The sequence below is a fragment of the Orcinus orca genome, chromosome 14 (genome assembly GCF_937001465.1).
Source record: "Orcinus orca chromosome 14, mOrcOrc1.1, whole genome shotgun sequence".
Classification (NCBI taxonomy): domain Eukaryota; kingdom Metazoa; phylum Chordata; class Mammalia; order Artiodactyla; family Delphinidae; genus Orcinus; species Orcinus orca.
In genome coordinates, this window is record NC_064572.1 from 89,320,818 (window position 1) to 89,336,479 (window position 15,662).

The following is a 15,662-nucleotide window of genomic DNA, read 5'->3' on the forward strand; positions in this document are numbered from 1 at the left end:
ACAGCAACAGCTCTTCACTGCCAAGGGCAGAGTGGGTACCTTTACGTCAGCCGGCAGAAGAGTTGGGTGGTCATTAGAATGGCTTGACCCACAGGAATTCTGGGTGGCAGTGAGCTATCATGTGGTTCCCCGGACTGAAATTGATAGGAAACCCGCGAAGGGCGGACTTGTTACATTTGACTGAAGCAACAAACTGGAATTTTAATGAACACAGCCAGCTGGTGAGTCACTGCGCTAGAAGTCACAGCCACTAGCTCAGTGGTCAGACCTGAATCAGTTCTCAGTCCCAGAGTCCTTTTAATTAAGGAAGAGATGGGTGTTCCTGGGGCCGGATCCTGTGCTGGCACCATAGGTATTAAAACAACAATAGCAACAATTTTTCTCCTAGCCTTTCTGAAAAGGACCTGCAGCCACATACCCCACGTGGTGCCCTGGGGAGAGCAAAATATTCAGACCTTCAGGGGATCACCAGACATTTACTCTGAGCCAACACTGATCCTCAGGAGAGAGACCCCAGCAGAAACCAGCCCTGCCGGCACCTTGATCTCGGACTTCCAGCCTCCAGAGCTGTGAGAAAATAAATTTCTATTGTCTAACCCACCCACCCCCGTCTGTGGGAATTTGCTCTGGCAGCCCCAGTAGACTAACATGAGCTCGTTCTCAAGCTCACCCTGGTCACCCAGGGAAGCTGCAGGAGCAGGTAGCTTCTTCTGGAGGCGCCCTTTCCAGGTCCCTCCGCTTGCATCTCTGATTTTATGGGGAGTTCCCTAAAACGAGTTGACTGACCAATAAAAAATAGAGCCCGCTGCAGTCACGCTAAGTTGGCACTGGCTGGAAAAGGACTGATGGCATCCCGGCCCTACTGGACTGGCCCAACTGGCCAGTGGGCCATTTTTGAGCAATAGATTTGGTTATGTTATCTGCTTTACCTGGAAGGAGAGGTGACGGAGATATTTGTCTACACTGATGATCAGGGACTGAGAAGGAATGGGTTTGGAGGGTTAGGGTTAAGGAGATCTGGGGAGGAAGTAGGGGGATGGACAGACCTTTTGGAGTGGGGCCAGATGTGAGAATATTTGCGTTCCACATGCATCTCACCAGATGTTCCTGTTGTGTAGGATGCGCTGGACAGCCAGGTGGAGAAGATGGCCCATTCTGCAGATGTTGGCTGCTGCCTTGTCCAGCCATCCCAGTCTCTGCACAAAAAGTCCATGACAGAAGTGCCAATGGCGGCATGGCTGGAGACAGTCTGTGGATTAACAACACAGGTCTCTCCCCACCGAGGCCCGTCTGGCCGCCGTCCAGCGCTCAGTCTCTCAGCAGCTGAGACCAACACGGGGTGGTGATGTGGCACCATATCCTGGGCTCCCAGCAGCCACCCGGCAGCCAGTCCATCCCATCCAACCTCGCTGAGGACGTGCTTATCCTGGGCGTGGTTTTCCTTCCCATCTGGATCCTTCCTGAGTGCCTGCTTCACTTTCACACTAACCTATCCACGATCGCCTCTGACCAAGGAACCAAGGGAGAGCCTCTAGGCCTGACACCCATGGGGCCTCTGAGTCTTCCCCGTGTCTCTCATCCAGAAGGGCCGAGAGGAGGAATGGCCCACGTAAGGTGCCCAGGGTGCCAGCGGGGGAACAAACCTTGAAGGCTGGGTTTCTGAGCTCTCAGATGTGTTCTCAGCCAGCAATCAATAAACAGCACTGGTTTTCCTGTGGCCAGAAAGCATGGGTCCAGGGCAAAGTGGGCGAGGCCCCTGTCACTGTCACACTTAAGGGTCCCCACTTGCTCTCTGTGCTCAGAACTCTGGGATCTGCTGGTTTATTAAGTCTTGGTATCTGGGAAGGAATGTATTCCACGGGGGAAGCTTTTGCCTGTACACAGGTTTTCCTAAACAGTATTTGCCCTTCCTTCCTGCCACATTTATAACTGTACCTCCTCCACCAACTCTAAGAAGTGGGAGTGGGCAATCCCTCCCACTTTACAGATGAGCACCCAGACCCCCGGAGGATGCAGCAGCGGTGGCGCTGGGATCCTGGCGCCAGCAGGCCCCGAGGCGCGTCTCAACCATGGATCTGTGGATCTGAATCCTGAGCAAGGACTAATCTGCTCCACGCAGGTCTCCCCAAAGCGCTTCTCTCATCAGGGCGGAGAAAGGCAGCGTTTGGAGATGGGAAGCCAAGAGTTAATGGTTAAAACACACACGTGCAACAATCCCGTGCTTCCTCACGGCTGCTAATCTCCGACATGAAGTGTGGGTGAGTAATTCTCACCGGGACGGTAACCGGTGGTCAGGCGCTCGGCCGTGCGCGCTGCACGGAGGCCGGCCTCTCCTCCCGCCCCGCCCCGCCCCGCCCCGCGCCCTCCGGCCGCAGCCGGGTTATATTTGGCAACACGGTTTTCTGATTTTAATAGACCGCAAACCTGCTCCTTAGAAGAATCGGATGGGCAGAAAAGGAGACGAGGAGGTGGGGTGGGGTGTCTCGGAGCCGCGCGCGGGGGCGGGGAAGGGCGGGCGGGGAGGGCCGGGGTTTGGGGCGCCCCCACCCGCGGTGACGCGCGCCCCCCGCCCTCCGCAGCGCCACTGCTATGGCTGAGCCGGGCCGTCGGACGCCGCTGCCCGGAGCCCCTGAGCCGCCCGCTCGCGGGGAGCCTCGGTGAGCAGCCGCGGCCGGGCCAGGCCTCCGCGCTGCACCCGGGCCTGGCACCGTGCGTCCTGGGCCGGGGCGCCCTGCGCGGCAGGGTTGGCCGGAGATGGCCCGGGAGTGGCCCGTAGGTGGCTGTAAGGTGGCTCGGGGTTGGTCGGGGATGGCCCGGAGGTGGCCTTGAGCTGACCCGGAGATGGTCGGGTGTGGCCCGAAGGTGGCGGGGTGACATCCCGCAAGCCGGGGTCCCACGCCCCCAAGGCGCCCTTGCTGGGGGCGGGAGTCCTCTCTGCCTCTCCAGGCGCCCCCGAGGGCCATGGGCCACCCCTCTGGATTGCGCTGGTTTCCCGGGACCCCGCGGGGCGCGGCGGCAGGCGCACAGGCCCTGGCTGGGCGCGCAGGTATTTGCCGGGGGCGGGGCGCGACTCCGGCATTTACGCGTCGCCGACTGAGCTTCCCTCAGGAAGGCGCGGCCCTTGCGATTTGTTTTTTTTTTCTTTTTTTGGTGTCTAGTTTTTAATCTCACGTGTTTGCGTTTCCGGGTGGTGGTGGCGTAGCTGTCGAATGCTCACAGAATCGGACGCCACAGAATAAAGGGTTTAATTGGGTGTGAGGAATCAGGGAGGAGGCACCAGCCTCACAGTTTTCCTGGAAAAACCTGCCCCTCCCTTTGACCTTGCATCTTGGGAGAGGCGGATCCGGTTCTCAGCAGTTCCCTCCCGCTCGGCGTCTTAGGTTTTGATTCATTATCCTCGTTCTGCAGCGACGGAATGCGGTAAAGCTTCTCTGTTGCACTTGTCTGCAAATGCAAGGAACGGACCTGCGGGTCGGGGCGCTGGCTTGCAGAACAGCGGGAAATCGGAACTGCCTCTCGGCCTCGGCTGCCACGCCGGGGCCGGGCGCTGTCAGGGGCTGGGAGGACCTGCTGCCCACCCGGCCGGAGGCTCCCCTGCCCTGGGGAGGGTGGAGGGAAAAGGTACCGGGCAGGCCGTCTGCCAGGGTTCAGGGCGCTTCTAGCCCTTCGCACTTTTCTGAGAGCTGATTTGTGCCCGTGAACTAAGACTCCATCTGGCAACTACCTGCAGTAGTTTCTCCCCACATTCACGGCAGACAGATCCCTGCCTACCTTCTCATAAACTTCCGTATTAAGGAGCGAAGTTCCTCCTTTAACGTGTTTCCAGGACACGTGACCAGAACGCTGCCGGGCCTTCGCCCGCGGATGGTACCACCGTGAGCAAGCCCCGGGGTCTGGGGCTTCGGCACCACAAGTTTGCATTCATGATGCCCGCGAGATCTAGGCGACTGTGAACATGGCATACGATAAATAAACTGTTATAAGAAAGAAAAAGATGAGACAGAGGAGGGTCATAATCCAAATGCCACCCATTCCATAGCACCTGCTGTATGCCAGGCACTGTTCTGGTTTCTCTACCTGTGCTCAGGTGTGTAGCTATCACCCTGCAGGAAGCCTAGGAGAGGCCCGAGGACAGAGGTGGGACTTCAGGGAACCAGGCTCGGAGCACATCCTCCAGGAGCCTGCAAGGGAGGAAGTGAGGGTCTCACAGTGAATCACTCAGAAGTGAGGAGCCTAAGACCCGGGAAGGGGAAGGTCCTCGTCCCAAGTCACAGACAAGCGTTATGCCCCATGTCTCTTAGGCGTAGTCAGGGGACTTAAGGGACCTCCGCTGGGGCCTGGATCCCGCACCAGGCCTGCGTCCTCAGCTCTGCCCTGCCCGACCCTGGGGTCTGACAATCCCATCTCCCAGCAGCGCTGCCTTGCCTCCACACTCACCCTGCTCCCTATCAGGGGTCGGTGGGCTGTGAGCCACGCCCCCAGCGACCGTGCTGTGCCGTAATCCAGTGCAAAGTGGTGAGACCTTGTCCTTCGCACCCAGCCAGGATCTCCTGCTGAGAGCGACCTGCCTGCGGCCCACCTCAGTGAAAGGGTCAAGCCTCCCAGCCGATCTGCGCCTGGAATAGACCTCTTAAGTCAGCGTCACACCTGTGCACTCCAGGTAAGCAGCCTTGGGACGCCCGCTCCCTCCCTGGCGCTGGGCTGTCAGGCTGGCTAGGTTCCCTGCAGTGGCATCCAGCAAAGGTCCTGCAGACGGGGGGCCCTTCCTTGCTGGCCTCTTCCGTGACTCTGCCTCTAGCCTGTGACTCAGATGAGCACTGGGTCCACTCAGCTCTGGCAGATCTCTGGGGTGCCTCTGTCACCACCCCAAAGGGCTGGGACCCTCTGTGCAAGTCTCACCATGTGTGAGGGACTCCTCCTCCCAAGTCTTCACCAGTACACTAGGTAAGCACTTGGGCCCCTTTACCTCTGACTTTTGCCTTTTTTTTTTCCTGATTATAAAGGAAATTCTAAAATTATAGAGAAGTGCGATCAAGACAATCAGTACTACCCCAAATTAACACCTGCATAGGTCACTCCTGCACGTGGATAGGTGCTGCTGTGGACTGAATTGTGTCCCCCGAATTCATTTGTGAAGGCTTGACCCCCCATGTGATGGCACTTGGAGGTGGGATCTTCAGAGGGAATTAGGGTTGGATGAGGTCGTGAGGGTGGGGCCCCCAGGATGGGATTAGTGCCCTTATAAGAGACATCAGAGAGCTTGCTCTGTCTCTGTCTCTGTCTCCCTCTGCCATGTAGGGATTCTGAGATGCATCCACATTGAGTAGTTCACCCCTTCTCTGAGGAGCCTTCCGTGATGTACGTGTTACAGATATTTTTAAAATTTTTATTTATTTATTTTGGCCATGCCATGTGGCCTGTAGGATCTTAGTTCCCCGACCAGGGATCAAACCTACACCCCCTGCATTGGAAGCATGGAGTCTTAACCACTGGACCACCAGGGAAGTCCCCAAATGCTTTTTTAAAGTTTTACAAGCGACTAATTTTAGACTTACAGAAAAGTTACAAAAATAGCACCGAGTTCTGTAGGTTCCCCTGGTGTTACGTCCTCTGTGACATCTTCCTGTAGATCATGGTCAGAACCAGGACACCTCTACACTGTTCACCGGACAACCAGCCTTCCTCTCACCAGTTCCCCACTGATGCCCTTTTTCTGCCCCACCAGGATCCCAGCTGTTGTGCTTCCTTGGTCTCTTCCAGTAGGTGACCCTTCCTTAGTCTTTCCTTGTCTTTTATGACATTGATGCTTTTAGAAACTATGTACTGACGAGTTGTTTTGTAAAATGCTGCTCAAATTGACTTTATCTGCTCTTTTCTCGTGCTGGGAACGAGGTGATGCATTTTTGGCCAGACCACCCCCACCCGCTCTGCCCCCCCCGCCCCCCCCCCACCAGCGCCCATGTGCCTGTCTTCACGAACTGCGTCAGGAAGTCGCCGTGTCCACACGGCTCGTTGACAGTGATGTAGGACTGCCTCAATGCTTTCTCCATGTGAAGTGGTCATCCTTCCTTTCCCTGAATCCTCACTCACCAGTGCCGGTGTCTCGCACATCTTGCATCTGCGTTATTACTGTGATGTTTGCTGTCAGGCCTCCCTTGTCCTTTCCTTTTTCATTGCTGGTTGGAATTCTCCTGGAAGGGAAAGGCGTGTCCTCTCCTCATCCATTTAGTTGATTATTTGTTCCTATCTGTAGGGACACATGAATGATGGCTTTGCTCCATGGGTTAGAATCCAGTGGTAACAATATTTTGTCCAGCAGATGGTTCCAGCGCTGGCTTCAGGGACAACCTCAGGCTGCTGCTGGACTCTCTCAGCAAGCCCATCTTTTCTTTCTTTTAAGTTAAACTATTTTTTTTCTCATTGTCTTACTTTCTGGAACTACAGGATGTTCCAGGCTCGGCTGGTTCCCAAAATCCTTGGTTTGTGGTTTCTTTCACTGAGTTTTTGTTTGTTTGTTTGTTTTTTAATGTTTTCCATTGTTTCCTTGCTTCTGTGTTGGTTTTAAACATCTGATGCTAGTCTGGTTCTTTTGACCCTGTTGTTTTTGCCTGGAGGCCTTGAGGATTTTATCCTTATCTTTGGAATCTTATAGTTTTACTAGGGATGTTTCAGAGTTGATTGGCCTGGATTTGTTTTTCTAGGTACCCAGTGGGCCTTTTGAGATGTGCAGATTCAGATCTTTTTCTGTATATGGAAAGTTTCCACGGATTATAGCTTTAAATATTAGCTTTGTTTGTGCCATTGCTTTGTTTTTCTTCTTTAGAGATCCTGAAGATATGGATACTATCCCTCCTCTGCTCATCTTCCCTTCTTTCTCTCTGACTCTTTACTGTTTCTTTATGTCACTCCCTTCTCTTGGTGTCTCCTGGCCTGGTCTTCAATCTTCGATGCTCCTTATTAGATTTTCATTTAAGTTTATCCTTCCTTGGGCACCTTATACCCTATTTCTCATTTATGGCTTTCTCCTTCTCCTTCTCCTTCTCCTTCTTCTTCTTCTTCTCCTTCTGTGAATTTGATCAACTGTCTTTTCACTTTTCCCCATTTTTGGTTCACTTTAGTGTTTGAATTTCTAATTCAGGGTGGTTTTATACACCCTCAGATGGCTGTTTGAAGAAGCTTAATTCTGTATGGATTTAGTTTTCTCCTGCTTCAGGTTGCTTTTAAACTGGGGGAAGTTGTACCAATTCTTTTATGTGAAATTTTGTTTCCTGATTTTCTCCAGTAGTCTCCTGTGGACTTTCTTTTCTTTTGTTTGTATTTATGATTTTGGGGTGTTTTACAAGATTCCTAGCTTAATGGCCCCCTTTTGTGTCATCCTGGGGACGTCCACATGTTTTAGTGAGTTGTGTGTGTGCTGTGGTGATGGGGGTCTTTGTGTTGAAGACTGCATTTCTTTTTTCTTCTTTTCTCTTTCTTTACCTGGTTACTAATAGGAGTTTCTCTCTTCCTTTTTTCCGTTTTTCTCCTCAGAAGCTCTGTGTTTGGAAAGCTGACCTTTCAAATCATGCTGTCCTTTCACATCACTCTGGCCTCTTAACTTGAGTCTGTTAACTTTGAATAGCTCACTTGGCCCTTTATCTGTCTTTACATCGTATGTCTGCCCTCCCCAGCCCACCCTGACCTCCACCTTCTTTATCAAGATTAATCAGCACATAAAATTGTCCATGTATGATGTACAACCTCTTGATTTGATGCATTTATAAATTGAAAATGATTCCCACCATAGTATTAGCTACTATCCCCATCCTGTTATAGTTACCATTTGTTTTCTGTGGTGAGAACATGTAAGATCTGCTGTCTTAGCAATGCCATGCCCTCTGATGGGGTCTGGGCCTTGTAGTTCTGTGAGCTCCCTTCCTGCAGTCAGGAAGGGGTTCTCGTGTTGAAAGTGGCTTTCATCTTTCCAGTGCCATCCACTAATCCACGCCAGCCCCGTCTGTCCTCCTGGCGCTGGGTGGGGGCTGGGTGGGGTGGACGGGGGCGTGAATGATGGTGGTCCCGGGATTTGCTGGTTTTTCTCCCTTTACTCACGGTTACTTGGAGGTTCTGCTACTCTGTCTTCGAGTAATGCCAAGGGTGTAGTTTGGCAAAGAATCTTTGATGTCGTGAAATTCTTTTGTGGAATTTGGCGAGGAGATTTTGGGGGGACTTGATTCCTGTACAGCTACATTATCTCCCTGAGGAACATTCTTGTCCAAGTCTGTTTGTCTTCATTTCTTATGGAAATTCCTAGGGGTGAAGCTGCTAGGTCACAGAGTAGGTGTGTGTCTTGTTTTATAAGAAACTGTCCGAACTTCCCCCCAGATGGCTGCACCATTTGGTATGCAAATTCCAGTTGCTCCAAGTGCATGCCAACATTGGCGTTTGATCTTTTTCACTCTAGTCTCACTGGGGAGTGTGTGGTCGCAGCTCTTTGTGGTTTTCCCTTCCGTTTCCCTCGGTACTAATACACTGAGCGCATCTTTGTTGGGCGTTTGTATGTTTCCTTTTGTGAGGCGCGTGTTCATATCTTTTGCCTATTTTTATTGGGTTGTTTGTCTTATTATGATTGAGCTGTAGGTGTTCTTTATATATCCTAGAGGCCAGCTCTTTGTCAGATAGGTCTTGCGACTATTTTCTCCCCATCTGTGTCTCACTTATTCATTTTCTAAAGTGGACCTTTGGATGAGCAGAAGTTTTACATTTTGAGAAAGTCCAATTGATCAGGTTTTGTGTGTGTGTGTGTGTGTGTGTGGTTATTTCTTTTTGTGTGTCTTGTCAAAGAAACGTGCCCTCCTCCACGTCCCAGCCGTCTTCTCCTGCACATTCTCCCTGTGCCCTTCTGACAGGACCCCAGTAGTGTCGGACAGCCTCCTCGTGTTCTGGCCTGAGAGGCTCAGCTGGCCCGTGTCCTGCAGAGGCTGGAATCGCCACTTGCCCTGGGAGCTCCAGGTCTTTTTGGGGAAATGTTATCTGAAGACCCGCACGGCTGGGTGCTAGCGGAACTCATGGCTTCTGCATTGGTCTCGACTTTGTGTATTTTCAGAGGACAGCGCTAGAAACAATTTTAAGAGAAAATGCATCGTGATTTTATACTGAAAATTTTAATTCAAATTTAAGACTATAGATAATTATTTCTTTATTTTTATATGTCCATCTTCTTTCTCTTAGGCTGAGATTCTTGGCTCCTAAGATGTTCATAAGATTACTTCTTTGCTTTATTCTATTAGTTTCAAAATAATATCGATGTGTTAAGAGAGTATGGTTAGTAAAAAAAAAAGTTTGATTTCTTTTTTTTTTTTTTTTTGCGGTACGTGAGCCTCTCACTGTTGTGGCCTCTCCCGTTGCGGAGCACAGGCTCCGGACGCGCAGGCTCAGCGGCCATGGCTCAAGGGCCCAGGCATGTGGGATCTTCCCGGACCGCGGCACGAACCCGTGTCCCCTTGTATCGGCAGGCGGACCCCCAACCACTGCACCACCAGGGAAGCCCCATCTTTGTCTTTTTAACCCTCTTCTCTCTCCTCTGTTGGTAATATTTTTAAAGTAGTTTTTGATTTATGTTTCTACTTAACAGTAATACAGGCAAATGCATGTGTATTTCCACTTGCCCTGTGCCGTCTTAGGGGAAGGGTAACCTGCTATGAGCCTGTTGTACCGTTCATTGTGCTCACTTAGTACCAGGTCTCAGCATCGCTGTGCAGAGATTGCCCTCATTCTTGTCCTCAGCTGCCTAGCATTCCCCGAGGGGCTGGATCTTAACCTAGTCGACGAGCTCTCTGTCCACGAACATTTGGATTGTTTCCAGTTGAATATCCTTGTGCACGCATGGTTTTTATATATTTTCAAGTATATCTTTGACTAGGTTCTTAGAAGTGGGATTTCGAGGGCAAAAGGAAAATGACTGTGTACTTTTGCTATATATTGCCAAAATCCCCTCCCCAGGAATTGCACTATCGTGTGGCATTCTACCAGCAACGCATGAAAGCCTGCTTCTCACAGCCTTGCCAACAGACAATGTTGTCAAACTTTTGGGGGTTTGCCAGGTAGGGGAGAAACGGTAAATTCAGTGTATTTTTATTTGCATTTCTCTTACCAGGAGTGAAGTTGAGCATCTTTTCATGTATTTAAAGGCTTTTTGTGTTTTGTGTTTTGTGTGAACAGTTTATTCATAAGTCTTGCCCATTTTTTTTCTTTCTTCTCTGGGGTTGTTTGGCTTTTTTCTTCTCAATTTTCGGAAGTTCATTATATATTAGCCTTTGACCTATGATATAAGTTGCATATATTTTCTCTATTTTGTCATTTATCATTGAACTTTGCTTATGGTAGGGTTTTCTTTTGTTGTTGTTTTTCCCATGCAAAATCACATATGCGTTTATCCCACCAAGCCTCCATCTCAGGGGGGACCACTCCGTTTTGAGGTGCACACTTGCTAGTGGTTTCTGAGTTCCCAGTTCTCAGAACCATCACACATCCTTTTTCCCAGGCTCACCAGCTCCTGCACGGTTTCTTAGGGGTTTGGTGGTGGTGGTTTGGAAGTAGTGGCTGGCAGAGTGAAGCTGGCTGCAAAGTCCCTCCTCTGGAGTCTGGGCTCCTTTGTGGGGTTTAGTGGTGATGCTGTGAGGCCCGGGGCTGGGTGTCAGGAAGCAGTTAGCCTCTGCAGAGACCCCCTGGCAGGCTCGCTTTGGGGATGCCCACTGTGACGGCACAGCCCCCGTAGGTAAGAGGCTGAGGGATCCTGAGCTCCCAGCCCCCGCCCAAAGCAGAACCCCCAGAACCCAGGGAGTGCGAGCAGGAGCCCAGCTGGGGTGCAGCCGCTCCAGACACCTCCTGGGGCAGGAGTGAGCCTCCCGCTAAGCTTTGCGCACATTTCTGACCACACAACCCCAGTGAAGCGAGACGGTTGTTCTAAGCCGGCAGGTAGTAGTGATCGGAAGGGAGGCAGCGCTTTGTCATCTTTTTGTGGAAGATGTTTTTAGTTTGTTTTTGGTTTTACTTTTCTGGTGGCTCCGTTTAGTATTGAGAGGAAATTTGGGGAGTTTCAAGAATGATGACAGCCATTTCGCCTCCAGCTCAGAAGTCTGTTTCTTAATTTCCACTTAATGGCTCCATTGATGTATTTGGGTTGAAATCTCTTTCATTTTCTGCTTCCTATTTGTTGCGCCCTTTTCTTCTTTCTTGCCTTCGTCTGGATTGACTGAGGTTTTCCTCTTCTCTTCTATTTAAACATCGTATATTCTATTTTCTATCATCTTCATGACCATCACTAAAAAACAGCAGACAGGGCTTCCCTGGTGGCACAGTGGTTGAGAGTCCGCCTGCCGATGCAGGGGACACGGGTTCGTGCCCCAGTCTGGGGGGATCCCACATGCCGCGGAGCGGCTGCGCCCGTGAGCCATGGCCGCTGAGCCTGTGCGTCCGGAGCCTGTGCTCTGCAACGGGAGAGGCCACAGCAGTGAGAGGCCCGTGTACCACAAAAAACAAAACAAAACAAAAAACAGCAGGCAAAATTAACTTTGCAAGGCTGCAGTGAACCAGAACCCTCCTCCCAGGTAATACAAGGACTTGGGATACTCTCCATCAGTTTCTCCCTCTCCTAACTTTTATGTTTTCTTGTTTGGCATTTTGTTTCTAACTCGTTTACTTTGTAACACCACTAGTAATCGTTGTTAGTTCTTTACACTCATTTATTTTTCTAGTTCCTCACATATTTAGCACTTTTGCGGCCTTTCCGTGTTCTTCTGGCCTCTCAGGTCCCTCTAGAACCGTTCTCCTCTGCCTGAGGCAGATCCTTTAGTTTCCTTTGTTCAGTCCTGGCATCCACGCTCTCGGTTCCTTTTTTCCTTTTCGGGGGGTCTGAAAATATCTTCCTTTCAAGAATGAAGGTGGAATCTGTTCTGACTCGGGCTTGAATTCCTCTTGGGCAGGTACTTTTTAAAGTGCGTTTCCTCCTTTATTCCGTTGTCTTATGGCTCTGTTGTTCTGATGAGAAGTTAGTCGTTAGTCTAACCGTCCTTCCTTTGAACGTAAGCTTTCATTCCTCCGGCAGATTTTATTATTTTCTCTTTGCCTCTGTTTCGTTTTTCCTCAGGTTTCATTATGATGCGTCTGGAGTTTGACTTACTTTGAATCTTTGGACGGTTGTCTTTCATCAGTTTCAGAGAATTCTCAGTCGCATCTGCAAATCTTGCATCCACGTTTTCGCCCTCGTTTTTCCTTCTGAGAGCCCTTCCCATCCTGCCTCTGCCTCGCTCTCCTCTCTTATCTCTGCCTCGCTCGCCTCTCTTTTCTGTGCTGCCTTTTCCGTGCTCATTTCTGGGTCATGTTTTCTGTGTCATCTTCCAGTCACTAGTTCAGTCTTATGCTACGAGGTGTCCCTTGTGTCTTAACTCCAGTTACTATATTTGTTTTTCTAAAGTGCTCTCTGTTTTATTCATGTTGAAGATGCTACGTCTTGTCGTTTTCTACTCCATGAAGTTGTCTTCAAGCTTCTAACTTATTTCTTTTAAAAAAATAGAACCAGACCGTGGGGAGGGGGGAGAAGGGGTCTCTGGGGCCTCTGCTCAGATGTGCTGTGAACCCAAAGCTGCCCCCCGAAGTAAAGCCTAGTTAAAACCCAGCCAGGGTTGCTGTTCTGTGACCGGTAGTCGCTAATTCTGCGCTGAGGTCTGTGCGCGTCTCTTTCTGGTTTGTAAACTTGGTTCCTTCTCAGTTGTCGTGTCCCCTGCCCTCCCCGAGTCATTAGCTGTCCTTGAACGATTGTCTGTGGGTTTCCCTGAGACCTCGGGTGAATGTGCTCTTCTAGGAGAGGGTCACACTCACGCCTGCCGGGCAGCTGGGGCACCTGGCTGGGAACCGCTCCAGACCCCTCCTCTGCCCGGAGGCCCTTGTTCCCCCCTGGGCTCCTGCTGTGCGAGGACCGGCTGGTGTGCGCACTCCTCAGGACTGGGCTTCCTGGGGCTGCTGCCTTCACGGCAGCTCTCTCTGCAGCCCCGTGGAATGGGGTGGTGGATGCAGTGGGGGTGAGCACAGCTGAATAGCCCCCGAGGGTCAGCCCTTTGGTCCTAGCTTAGCCCCAGGAGGGTAACTGGTGGAACTCCCCACTGGAGCAAGTACGCCGTCCCGTCTTGTCCCCAGGAGGTGTTACTTTAGGCAAAGGCTGCCTTAGTTTTTCCATAATGTGCTACCTCTCCGTCCAGGCGCTCCTGGGACTTTGGCGTCTCAGCACCTTTGTTGCCTTTAGTTGGGAGGTGAGTGAGTGAGTTCTGACCCAACCAGCCCACCATTACCTGAAAAGGAATTCTGAAACTCTTCTTTGCTCCCACGGAGTATTGCAGATGGTTTGGAGATGCTGGTTTCCATCCAGGGTGGGGCAGTGAGCACAAGAAGCCGCCTTAAAGTGGGGCTGCAGCCTTGAGGCCACATTGTCACGATTTCAAGGCCATAGTTGGAATGACCACAGGTGGACCAGGGAACCTTACCCTGTGAACTTGGAAGAGGATGTGGAATGAGGTGTCCACACCCTAAAACAACTTCTCATCCCAGTGCCAGCGCCAGTGCCAACCACAGCTTGGAGAAACTAGCAGCGTTTCTGGGGAGGGTTCAGTTCATGTGAGGGGCATGCCTGGGAAAGGCTGGACACCTCTCTCTCTCCTGGTCACCCTGTCCACCAAGAATCTTAGAAGTGAGGGCATGCGGGGCAAGTCACCAGGGAGCTTCCTCTGTGGACAAGCTCAGGGAAGAGCTGCTCAGTTAATGTTTCTGGTACCTCTCATCCCAGGGGCTCAGGCCAACGCGGGAGGCCCTGCCAGCGGTTAGAGAGCTGGTGGACACAGGGCGGATGAGTTGTCGAGCTGACTGGGCCGGCGGGGCGTGGATGAGTCCAGACAGAGCCACCAGCGTGCAGCCCGATGAGCGCAGAAGCCCTGCAGAGCCGACGCCCAAAGCCAGCTGTGAGTCAGGTAGAGGCAGGGCTGGCTGCAGCATCCACTCAGGTGGGGTCAGGGAGCTGAAGTCGGGAAGAGAGTTGAGAAAGGGCAGCACCCTAGATGGCACCGTGGGAAGCAGGCCGCGCCCCTCACTCCCAGCTCCCGGGCCAGGTCCTCCGAGGGTCCAGCACCCCACGTTCCCCCGAGGAAGGCAGGCGGACCCTCTGGGTGTGTTGCAGGGCGTTGGCTGCTTTGAGGCTCGCTGGGGCAGATTTCTTGGGACTGCTTGTGTCTATTTAGTTCGTTCTGTTTCTCCTGGAGCCAGAGCAGCAGTTGTGCAGGTTGGACTCTTAACTGGGAGGTTGACACAGGTTCTGTCTTCAGCGGGGGTGGTGCATCGGTGAGCACGTCCCCGGGGTGTCATGCAGAGGTCGCACGGCTGTCCCCACAGGCCACGCGCACGGGGGCGACTCGTCTTGCGAAGCACTGCTCAGGGCAGTTGGCTTGCGAAGGGACGTGAATCAATTAAAATCCAACATCTTTTTTTTTTGGCAAGGTTTGGGAGGGAATTAAAGCAGCCTTTGCCAAGAAGCCCACAGGCCATGGTGACGTCAAGTTTGGAAGCAGATGGAAGGGTGAGCACACCTGCGGTCAGCAAGCTGGTGTGCCGCCGGCAGGTCCGAGCCGTGAACTGCCCACCTTGGTGTTAATTAATGCCCGCTCTGGCTTCACTTTATCTTTTCTTTTTTTTTTTTTTTTGCGGTACGCGGGCCTCTCACTGTTGTGGCCTCTCCCGTTGCGGAGCACAGGCTCCGGACGTGCAGGCTCAGTGGCCATGGCTCACGGGCCCAGCCGCTCCGCGGCATGTGGGATCTTCCCGGACCGGGGCACGAACCCGTGTCCCCTGCATCGGCAGGCGGACTCTCAACCACTGCGCCACTAGGGAAACCCTCACTTTTTTTTTTTTTTTTTTTTTTTAATACCGTCTGAACTTGGGACCTGGGTCTGCAGGAGGGGAGCGAGCTGCTCCCTTGTTCTCTCCCGCCAGGGTCTGCAGCCCATGTGGTCCCTTGTGCTGCCCAACACTGGGGCATTGAGGGACCCAGCAACTGGCCTTCTCCCCTTGGGGTCCCGGCCCTCAGACCCCTCCCCCTTGTCTTGTGCCAACATCCCCTGGTGGGAGTGCACCTGCCTCTCTCCCTGACTCTCCACAGCACGTGCTCATAATTCAGCTGAATTTTCCGCCGGGCGCCGTCAGCTGCAGCAGTGGGTCGGCAGCGCCCTGGCTGATGGTCCTTGGCCAGTGTCGCCTGCTTGTTTGTGGCAGTCAGTGTCTGTCTTTTCAAAGCCTGGCTCGAGCGCGAGCATCTGAGTCCAGTCCGGCCTCGCTCCTGGTGGCCAAGGTGGCTCCGGGCCTCTTCTCTCACCTCCGGAGCCCAGGTGTGTGCTCTGAAGAGCTGGTGCCGCTGGCCGGGCTCTCGGGGTGACGGCGGGGCACGCCCGGCTGCTCGCTGGGTCCACACTTAGTTCAGTCAATCGCAACTATGGGCCGCCCTCCCCTGCTCCTCGTGTAGAGAACCCTCTAGAACTTAAGTGTCTGTACCCCTGCCAACCTCACGAGAGCCCTCAGAGAGCAGACTCGCAACCCGGGAGGGGGCCCGACCCGGTGACTGTGGTCCTTGGGGAGAAGCGGGAGGG

At 52.4% G+C, this 15,662-nt stretch overlaps 2 protein-coding genes across 33 annotated transcripts in view; one reads left to right on the forward strand and one right to left on the reverse strand.

Annotated features, from left to right (window-relative positions):
- BNIP3 (BCL2 interacting protein 3) overlaps positions 1-15,662 on the reverse strand; it is a 547,174-nt gene that overhangs the window by 32,838 nt on the left and 498,674 nt on the right. The window contains exon 1 of one of the 3 annotated variants that reach the window (XM_049697547.1): positions 2,793-2,796. The exons of the other annotated variants lie outside the window; for them this stretch is intronic. The gene's annotated coding sequence lies outside the window, so the exon portion shown is untranslated. Of the gene's footprint in view, positions 1-2,792; positions 2,797-15,662 lie in introns of those variants that run through there. 3 annotated transcript variants of the gene reach the window in all.
- The window catches only part of JAKMIP3 (Janus kinase and microtubule interacting protein 3), a 105,781-nt gene continuing 92,113 nt past the window's right edge, over positions 1,995-15,662 (forward strand). For 3 of the 30 annotated variants that reach the window (XM_049697498.1, XM_049697506.1, XM_049697508.1), the window contains exons 1-2: positions 3,125-3,420; positions 4,541-4,660. The gene's annotated coding sequence lies outside the window, so the exon portion shown is untranslated. Of the gene's footprint in view, positions 2,259-2,323; positions 2,469-2,511; positions 2,658-2,791; positions 3,047-3,120; positions 3,421-3,600; positions 3,622-4,540; positions 4,661-4,776; positions 4,945-13,964; positions 13,989-15,662 lie in introns of those variants that run through there. The other 27 variants (XM_049697511.1, XM_049697521.1, XM_049697507.1 and 24 more) reach the window with 18 other exon arrangements.